Source organism: Apis dorsata, unplaced genomic scaffold, assembly GCF_000469605.1.
Source record: "Apis dorsata unplaced genomic scaffold, Apis dorsata 1.3 scaffold_162, whole genome shotgun sequence".
Taxonomy (NCBI): domain Eukaryota; kingdom Metazoa; phylum Arthropoda; class Insecta; order Hymenoptera; family Apidae; genus Apis; species Apis dorsata.
The window spans coordinates 708,914-718,657 of record NW_006263451.1 but is presented as its reverse complement, the minus strand read 5'-3'; positions in this window follow the sequence as shown (position 1 = coordinate 718,657).

Sequence of the window (9,744 nt, the reverse complement as noted above, 5' to 3'; positions counted from 1 at the left end):
CCTTTTTTTTTTTTTTTTTTCGAATTGCAAAATCGATGTCTACCAACCATCAAGTCGCGTTAATATTAGACAAGCGTTGCTCGATGTCGTGACCATCAATCCGTCTCCCGATCCCGAGCTGAAACTTTCCTCGAGGAAACGTATCATTTGCGGGTCTCGTGCAAAACTCGCAGGAAAGGAGGGGAGGGGAAAGACCCCTTTGGAACGGAGAAAGAAAGAAAGAAAGAAAGGAAGGAAGGAAGAGAGAAAAAGAAACAAAAAGAAAAGAGAAACAAAGATGGTCGGCATCGGATACCGCGTGGCTATCGATCGCCGGTAGGCACAGTCAGTCGAGGGGGTGAAACTTATTGGTCAGTTGCATCGTGCACATCCTCTGACGAGGGGGTTAGCCGCACGGACGATGGGGGAGAAGAGATCGTAAGAAGGGGATTGTAACCCTGTATAGATGTACGGTTGTGGGATGTCCCCGCGACGAGGCACGATTCATTTTCCGGAATTATGGCTACGAGCTGATGCTACACAATTTCCCCCACCCCTTTGCCTCTTCGTCCTCGTTCCCTCGTTCGTCACGTTGTTCCACCACGTTGATGGGAAAAAATTTAATAGTTGCGAATAGAGTTGCTCCCATTTGTTGTTCGCTTCGATTTAATTTATTGTTGAAAACAATAATAATTGGATGTAGTTGTTTCGAAAAGCTCATTATCAGTTACGAACAAATGTTATAATAATATTATAATAATATCTCTTTTCTTTCATTTCTTTTTCTCCCTTCCTTTCTTTCTTTCTTTCTTTCTTTCTTTGTTCCAAAGGAGTCTCTCCCTCCTCTGCGAGTTTTAATGACTGATTATTCGAAATTTTTATAATTTATTAGTTTTTCAACGAGCTAATGGCCCGACTCTTTCGTTTTTCGGATCGATGGAAATTGTGAGTCATATAACTACGAATTAATAAGAATGTATCTGATATTTTCAATATATTAACGAATAGAATAATAACAAATGAATAAGGAAGCGACTTCGTTACAAAATTCTCGCTTAAAAAATAACTGCAAATCGTTAAGAAATATTCGGAGAAGATGTATTCGTTGAAGAGCGAGGAAGAAGGATCAGGTAGACCGCGGTGTAAAGTTGGGCGGTAAAAATTTAATACGGAAATTTTCTCGTTTCCCTTGGCGAGCGTTGGTGGAGCGCACAAAGCCGCCTCTGAATTCATAGAATATTTGATGCCGGTAACCGACGATGGACTCCCGTCGCTGGTCTCTCCAACTTTTTCGAACTTGCCGCCGAAAAAAAAGCGAGCGACGGAGAGAAAGAAACACAGAGAGAGAGAGAGAGAGAGAAAGAGAAAGAGAGGGAAAAGTACACGGAGAAAGAGATAAAATGGAAGGGGAGGGGAGGGACGAAACTTTGTTGACCCCTGTGTGATACAAAAGTTGCAGAGCCCGCGGTGGATCGTGACCGGTGGATATCTTCGGGATCAAGGGTGTATCTCAGCGTTGCATTATTCCCCGCGAGGGACCCTTCGCGAAGAGATCGATAGCCCACGGTATCGCGAACAACTTTTGTTTCTCTCCAACTGCAACTGGATAAACCACGGTGGGGAATAATGGGGTTTCGACGGACGCCGGACCACCACCTTTGTCGCCCGCCTCGCTTTCCGCCATCTTCCTCGAACGGGCTGATGGGATTAAACCCTCGCCCGCCTCGATCTGACGCGCTCACTGAAAACTTTTTTTTGCTCTTTGATCTTCGATGGAAAGAAGAGGAACATCCCACTCGTGGAATATTTATCGTCCCTTTGGATCACGAGTATTTTTTATGAATAAGACTTGAGTCGAAGCGAATGTGGAAAGACGATTTCAGGATGCGAGAGTATTTTGTATGTTATTTAGTATGATGAATATATAGTTGAGCTTTTGTATGATAAATAAATATATTTGATTTTGGATATATGTTATAAAAAATAGAAATATTGAAAATAAGATAGAGTTAAGATCGAGAAATTCGGAATAAATCTTTGGAAATATATTCGTTCAATAATAATAACGAATAAATAAATTTAATCCGGAAGATGGTGTTTTTAACGTATTGTTCGGTTTCACGTCGATCTTGAAACTAATTAATCTTTCCCGTTGTTCCCGCGGAAACCTTCTTTGACGAGAAGTTTCCTTTAAGCAAACCGCCGACGAAAAACCAATTAATCTTCCGAGTTCTTGGAATCACGGAGGAAACACCGGCGTAAAATTAGCTAACACCATCAAGGGAGTCGTGGATCCTTTCGAACGTGATGCTGCAACTATGGCACCAAGATTGTTTCCCAACGGGCTACCAAAACTTCACGCGTGTCTAACTCGAACGTGGAAATGCGCACTCATCAACAACACCTAGTGAAATTTTGCTTTTGCGAAAGTTTTCCTTCTATTCCCGTTCTTCGTTGTAAATTGAAATTAATCGAAAGGAATATTTTTGTTATATTAATTTAAATTTAAATCGCAAATGTAACGAGTTATTAAGAACTTGAAGCCATTTTAATTGTAATAATTTTAACCCTTCTCTTTGATATAAATAAAAACGAACGCAAAATAAAGATAATTCTTTCTACATTTGAAAATGAAAATTAGGAACAAAGGAAACGAGATGAGATAAATTTTCGTCCAAAACTTCTCTCTTATGCATCGAACAGAGATTATTCAACGATAAAGGAAAGAAGCTTTGTAATTCAATTTGGGGTTGAAAATCCGAAACAGCGTGGAAGGGGCAGTCCACCAAGGACTAGTTTTACCCGTGCCAAGTCGTTTCTTGTTGACCAGCCAAGGCTTACGTGGTAAGACTTTGAAGTTGGAAAGCTTCGCGAACGAGATTACGCGCGTCGAAAGGAGCTTTTCGACACTTGTGCGGTTTTTTTCCATTCCGTTCCAAGCTCCAGTTTTGGCCTTCACCTCTCTCTCTCTCTTGTCTCTGCTCCACGCAGCTTTATGACAATCGTCGATTCTCCTTTTTTAACGATCATCACTTTCTTTATTATCTCCATTTCTTTCTTTATCTCCATTGTTCTTGTTTTTTTTTTCTCTTTACTTTTACCGCGACTTGGTTCAAAGAGGGCAATCTGCGAATGACCTTTGCTAATTACGGAAGTGAATTAAGTTATATAAGTGGCGGTTGTCGTGAAATGTCATCGATACGATCGATGGCGAGGAAGGTTTAATGGAAGGGTATAAATCTAAAGTTGCGAATAATTGTTTGACGTTAATTTTTAAAAGTTTCATTCATTGATTTTTTCTCTCTTTTTTTTTAAAGGGAATAATATTTTCCGAATTTTAACTCAATTTTATCTTAGCTTTATCATTATTTCGTCGATAATATCGAATAAAGCGAATCTTTTGAATAAAAATAAAGAATTATATTTATCCATTAATTAAAGAATATTTAAAAAATATTTAAAAAATTCAAAAGACCACCAAAGATCTGTTTTGGAGAGTAATATAATTGTTTGATGTTAATTTTTAAAATGTTTTATTCATTGATTTTTAAAGGGAATTTTTACAACTTTACCTTAGCTTCACCAATATTTCGTTGATAATATCCGATATTATCGATAATATTTGTCCACTAATTAGAGAATATTTAAAAAACATTTAAAAAAATCAAAAGACCATTAAACCAAACCTCTTTTCATTAAATAAATGCAGTTACGCAGATCCAGATCGTGAATCATCCAAGACCAACCGGATGATGTCAAAAACTTTTCAAAAGATTGTTTTCTGAGACTCTTATTCACCCATCAGTTTTCTCCATTTCTTCCTCTCATTCTCCACTTTTCCCCTCCATCCTCGCTCCACCTTTGTCCCGGATGATGAAGGAACACAGAAGCAGAGAGCACCGATCTCTCTCATTAAAGGTACCGGCTAATTCACGAGTGTGTTCCAGGTTAAACGCCACCGCCTTTCATTCACTTTCGTGCGGAACGCCACCTACTTCCGCTCCACGCCGCAACGATCATCGCGTGCACCGATAATTATCGGCTTTTAGCCGCGCTCCTAGTTTCTCTAAAAAAACCCGAGCAGCCACCCTTCATTTTCCCAGGCTACATTGTCGTTGTTGGACGTCGGTTCTGGGAGGATTGCGAAGTTTTGAGAGGATTGTAAAGATTGGATCGATCGAAGAGGTGGGGGTGTAGAGATACACGAGTCGAGGAAATATGCTTGATTTAAGAGTTATATTATAGGATAGAATATTTAGGAATGTTGATATCAATAAAAGGGAGTCTGCTGTAAATGTTAATTATGTGTAATGCTATATTTATATTAAGTAAATTTTTTCAAGCTATTTCTATTCACCACAATTCCAAAATCAAAACCATGGAATACAAAAATGATGAAAATCGCACAAATTAATTGACTTTGTGATCGTATCCATGATTAATCAATATAATAGAAATTGCATAAACAGAAGAATCTTCTTCAATCTTCAATTTGGCAATTGATTTGATAAAATTGGATTTATCGATCACTTTTAACCCATACATTATATTTCGATCGTGTATACAGACACCAAAAAGAAAGAAAAAAAGAAGAGGGTTTGTATAAAGAGAGGAATTTTCTGGGCTACGAGCAAGCATTATGAAAGGGGTTAGGAACCGATCCCAACCTGTTCCCTCGAGTTTCCTTTTTTTTTTTCCTCTCCCTTTTCCCACCTCGCGGTGGGAGAACGTTTAGCGACATAATGCTGGACCCGATTGAAAGGGTTGCTTTTCGACGTATTGTGCGATCTCTCGCAAGGTGCCAGTGTACGTGCGTGTCGTATACCTGCGGTTTCACCACGAGAGACGAGCCGAGATAGAGAGAAAGAGAGAGAAAGGGACAGAGAGAACGAATGGGGCAGAAGGGTTACCCAAGGCTCCACTTTGGGTCTCTCACCCTTTCGAACCCTCTCTCTGAACGATTCTGACCCTACGATCCATCCAATGTGCCAATGCGCGTAACCGTAACAGGTGTCGTGCACACGCACGCATGCATCGAAATAGAGATGGCTAGAGAGGGTTAGAGAGACCAGGCAAGGATTAACACCCCTTCGAGACAGGTGAATTTAACCCGAGACGAGACGAAAAAAAAAATATCCTTGTCCACGAGATATAATCGTAATCGTGGGTCGAAGGAGGATGGATTCACTTGTTTTTTTTGCAAATCGTGCGATCGATTAAAAAATTATAGAAAATATCGTTGATTAATTCGTGCAAAAAATTCCAAGAAATTTGCATAGAAGATTCAAGCAAGATATATTCAGAAGGTAACGTTGTTAAAATCACTATGATATATTTATATCAATTTGCAGGGGACCCATCACGACTCAAGACCTTCGAATTCCCATCAATCTAATCCATTGCTTTAATTAAACGACTCCCGATCGACGGAAGCATCTAAGGTAAACGCGTTAATAACCCACCTCACCTCTTTATTTCGTCGTATACTAGACGTCGTAAACACCGCCGACGGAGTTTTTATAGCGTTTTTTCCCAACCTGTCAGTGTCGCTCGTTCTGGCCAACTGCTTTTACGGTTCCACGATTTCGAGCCACTTCATAAAACATCGATTTTCATCGCGCGTGCAACGATATATCGCTTTTCAATTACTGCGTTTTCGGGGTGTGAGCACGGGGAAAGAGAAAGAAGAATAAAAAATAAAGAAAAAAAAGGGAGAAAGAAAGAAAGATCGATAGAAGGGTTGTACCCTTTTATCGACCCCCTCTTCCATCTCCACATGTGAGTGAGAATAGGTTTTCGTGGATAGATTTTTTTTTTTTTTCCACGGGCGAAAATTACGCTGTTTCTCGTATGGTGTCTAACACGTCCCACTGTGAGCAGGTATACTATATCCGATCACGGCGATGAGAGAGGGTTGCGTGAAAAAAACGTGGGGTAGCCCTTTGGCTTTAATCCATTACACGACGTATTAATTCATCTTCTGTGATCTCCAGGTAGCGGGCCTTAAAAAAGAAAAAAAAAAAAAAAGGAAAAAAGAGGAGAGAGAGGACGGGCCAAAAAGCCAGAAAACGTGCCACGCACGCGTTCAGGTAGGCCGAAAGGGGTCCGCCACGAGGCTCTCGTAAAAAAGTAGAGTCGAGAGAGGAGAGGAGAGGAAGGAAGAAGGAAAAGGAGAGGAAAAGAAGTGGGAGAGTTGATGGAGACGCGACGAAATTGTACATCGTAAAGTACCTGCTGCTGAAATTGTTTTTTTTCTTTTTCTTCTTTCTTTTATGGTTTTTTTTTTTGGAAGGGAGGGGGGCAATAAAAACATCGGCTTGGAATTTTTTCCGTCGTGACAAAAATTATGATTATGGCTATTATGACGGGGTTCAACGAAGATAAAGGAAGAATTTGATTATCTCATTAATTTTAATCATCTTGTGTATAATTTTTATGTTAATTGTACGAAAAAACGCGATTTTTAAATAATTTTGATCGAGTTTTCAATTCGCATTTGTGAACATAAAATTAACATTGATGAATTTCGGGTTGATTCGAGTCGGATTCGTGTTACTCTTTGAAAAATGTAGAAACAATATTTAGAAATCTATGCGAAAATATTGGATTTCTGATAAAGATAAAGATCATTTTCCATCTTCGAAAGAGAGGAAGAGAGAGAGAGAGAGAGAAAGAAAAAAGGACGGAAGAGGGAATGAAATGGCTCGTGGCAGAAAAGTTGTTTCCGCCGAGCGTAGATAAGCAGAACAATTCCTTCAAATAACACAGGCGAGGGAAAGCTGTGGAATACAGAAGCGGAAAGATATCTAACGTTAAAACTTTAGAACATAGAGAGAGGAGCGTACAGCTGCTCTGCCTCATTCTGGCAGGTTTCATACCTAAATGACCGCCATTGTGGTTACTTGTTTTATCTGGTGCTTCAACCATTTCCTTCCACCATGACTAAGAACACACGATCATTCTCTTCATCACTTCTGCTTATTATTCAAAAGAAATACAATTTTCGTCGATCTGAAATTGATTGCAACAATTTACTAATAAAATTTTAAAAAAATTTAACTTTATTTGTTACGAACAATTTCAATAGAAAAAAAAAGAAAAAATCTTTTTCTCTATCTAAAGAAATTTAAATTTTCTTTAAATCGAAGGAGATACGCGATATAATCGAAACACTGTACCATATACACTCACCAGATGCCAAACTCACCCTTCTTTTCACGCAACTCGTTTCACGAGTTCTTCTCTTTCCTCCACCCTTCTTCTTCGTCCCCCCCTCCCTTCTTCCCTAACTTCTTTCGCGTGTTCCAACGCGATTTAATGGCAGCGCACGTACGGTCAGTGGCAAAAGTAACGGCTGGATGGACACCTTTTCTTCTTCAACCCTCTTTTTCGGGTCAGATCGGACCTGGTTACGTATTATAGGCCCTTTACGACTCGGACGTCCACCCTGTCGGGGTCAAGGGGTTGGCCAGCTGGCGTTGGACGGTTGTGCAATCTGCACAACACGGAGGACCCCTCCTTTCTCTGACCATAGACGGCAAGCCTAAAGGGGGCTGTTCGATGGATAGATTGATAGAGAGAGAGGTTGGCAGCCTGTATGATCGGGGGTTGGTTGGCGTCGCCGCTAACGTTGCTCATTGTCCAAGCTCAATGGCCGTCTGTCCACCGCCATTGTTGCGTCTGATTTCGACCGGGCATGCGAGAGTTACGTCGCCCTACAAGATAAACTTATCGCTCGATATGCACGGATCTAACCCATGATCCGTGATTTATGTGGGAACATTATGCGGCGATATCGAAGGCTCGTGACCTGATTCGTGATCCGATGTTATCCGAAAGATCGGATAATGGACGAGTTACGTTTGGGTTTGATCGGTTAATTGTTTGTGAATGATCGGATGCATGTATTTAGATATAATTAGATAGTGTTTGGAAAATGAGAATTTATGTGTTAAAAGATATCTCATATTGTCGCTCGAAAATTTTTAAGGCAGTTATTTGGATTTAGAATTTTTATTATTTTCAATCAAACTCGTCGTTCGCGATGATAAATTGATATAAAATAGAATATATTTAGTATTAATTGATATTTCAAGAATCGATTTATAACAAAATTAATAAGGTATTGAATAAAACTAGGAGATTCAGTTTGATTAAAATAATTTGTGATGTGATTAAATGTGGAAAATGTAGCAATTAGCTTTTTCAACTATATTATATACTATATAATTTATTTGTAGAAAAATTGCAGTGTCGGACAAGCGAGAATAAAATAATTAATTGGATTCTATATTATTTTTTTTTTTTTACAGATACCCTGTCAATTTCATCTTTAATTAACATTGCCAACTGTTATTTTTTCCAAAGAAGACATATATAGAAATTGACGATTATCACTCTTCCAATAAAAATTGGTTGTTAATCTTTCTAAAGATGAAAATTTCAAAGGTGCATAAATTTCGCGTGTTCTTGGGAGGGATATACCGTTATAACGGAAAACAAAACGTGTAAAAACAAAACGATGTCGCGAAAGATTGGGCGATGCTCGTCGAGAGCATTTTAAGCAGGCCGAGGACTCATTAGGCAGCCAGCTTCGCACCTTTCCTGCGCGGAGATGACGTTTCCGGTGAGTTACGGGATCTGTGCGTTGATATTTCGGGACGTTTTGAAATTTATGCCTCGGCCCACCAACGGATATATAGGTATTTCTCCAGTGGGCAGGAAACAAGTCACGGCTTCCTACGAGGAATATTCATGTTCAGAAGTAGATTGACGAAGCTATTGTTCATAAAGATTGGAGAAGGCAGGAAATGGAGGGAACTATGGCGGGAATATTAATCAGGAATATTTTTCGAAATTTTCCTTCGAATTTTGAAAAAACAATTCATCGATGAGCTGTTTCTTAATTCTCAATTATGCAATTTTTCTTTTATAATTAGAAAACGCAATTATCCTTGATTAGATTATATGTACAAATATTTTAATTAGATAATTTTCTTCAAAATGTTTAAACAGGTTTATTTTATGATTATTCTTCAATTTTAATTAAGAAATTAAATTTGTCTTTAATTAAATATTATCAAAAGATGAATTTTACTGTTATATTTTAAATTTTGTACCCGTTTTTTTTTTAATATTCGTTTCTATTTTTGCAAATATTTTATAAAAATATATCTTGTTTTTTTAATGAATTCGTATAATGATTTGATTCGATCAAGGTTTATTTCAATTATATTATCGCGAACAAATTGATCACGTAACGTATACCACCATTTTGAAAAGCAACACCGCCATCACTGTGATTCAACCCTTGCACAACCCTATCCCTAAAAGGGTCTCTCGTGTTCAGCCACGTCCGCTCACCCCTTTATTCGAAGAAAAAGGCCGCTGTTAATTCGTGCCGCTGTCACAACACGGCCATTCTGCCGTGCATCAATCTGTTCCTTTATTGGCTGAAATCTGGATCGATTTCCATCTAGCTTCGATGTCGTTTGAACAGACAGGGTTAATTAATTACAACACAGCTGTCATACGAAACGTAAATTTAAAAAAAAAATTACTTTCAAGAATGAAAATTACATACCTTCAATAGAATGATAAACCGTTTAATTAAAATTTATCTTTTTTTTTTCAAGATATAAAATAAAATATTTGAAACATTTCTTGAAAATTCTAGAATTAGATATAATTTAGATATAATTTTTCCTCGAGAAAAAAATTATAAAAGAAATATTAGATCTTATACACAAAGATGCATAAAGTACA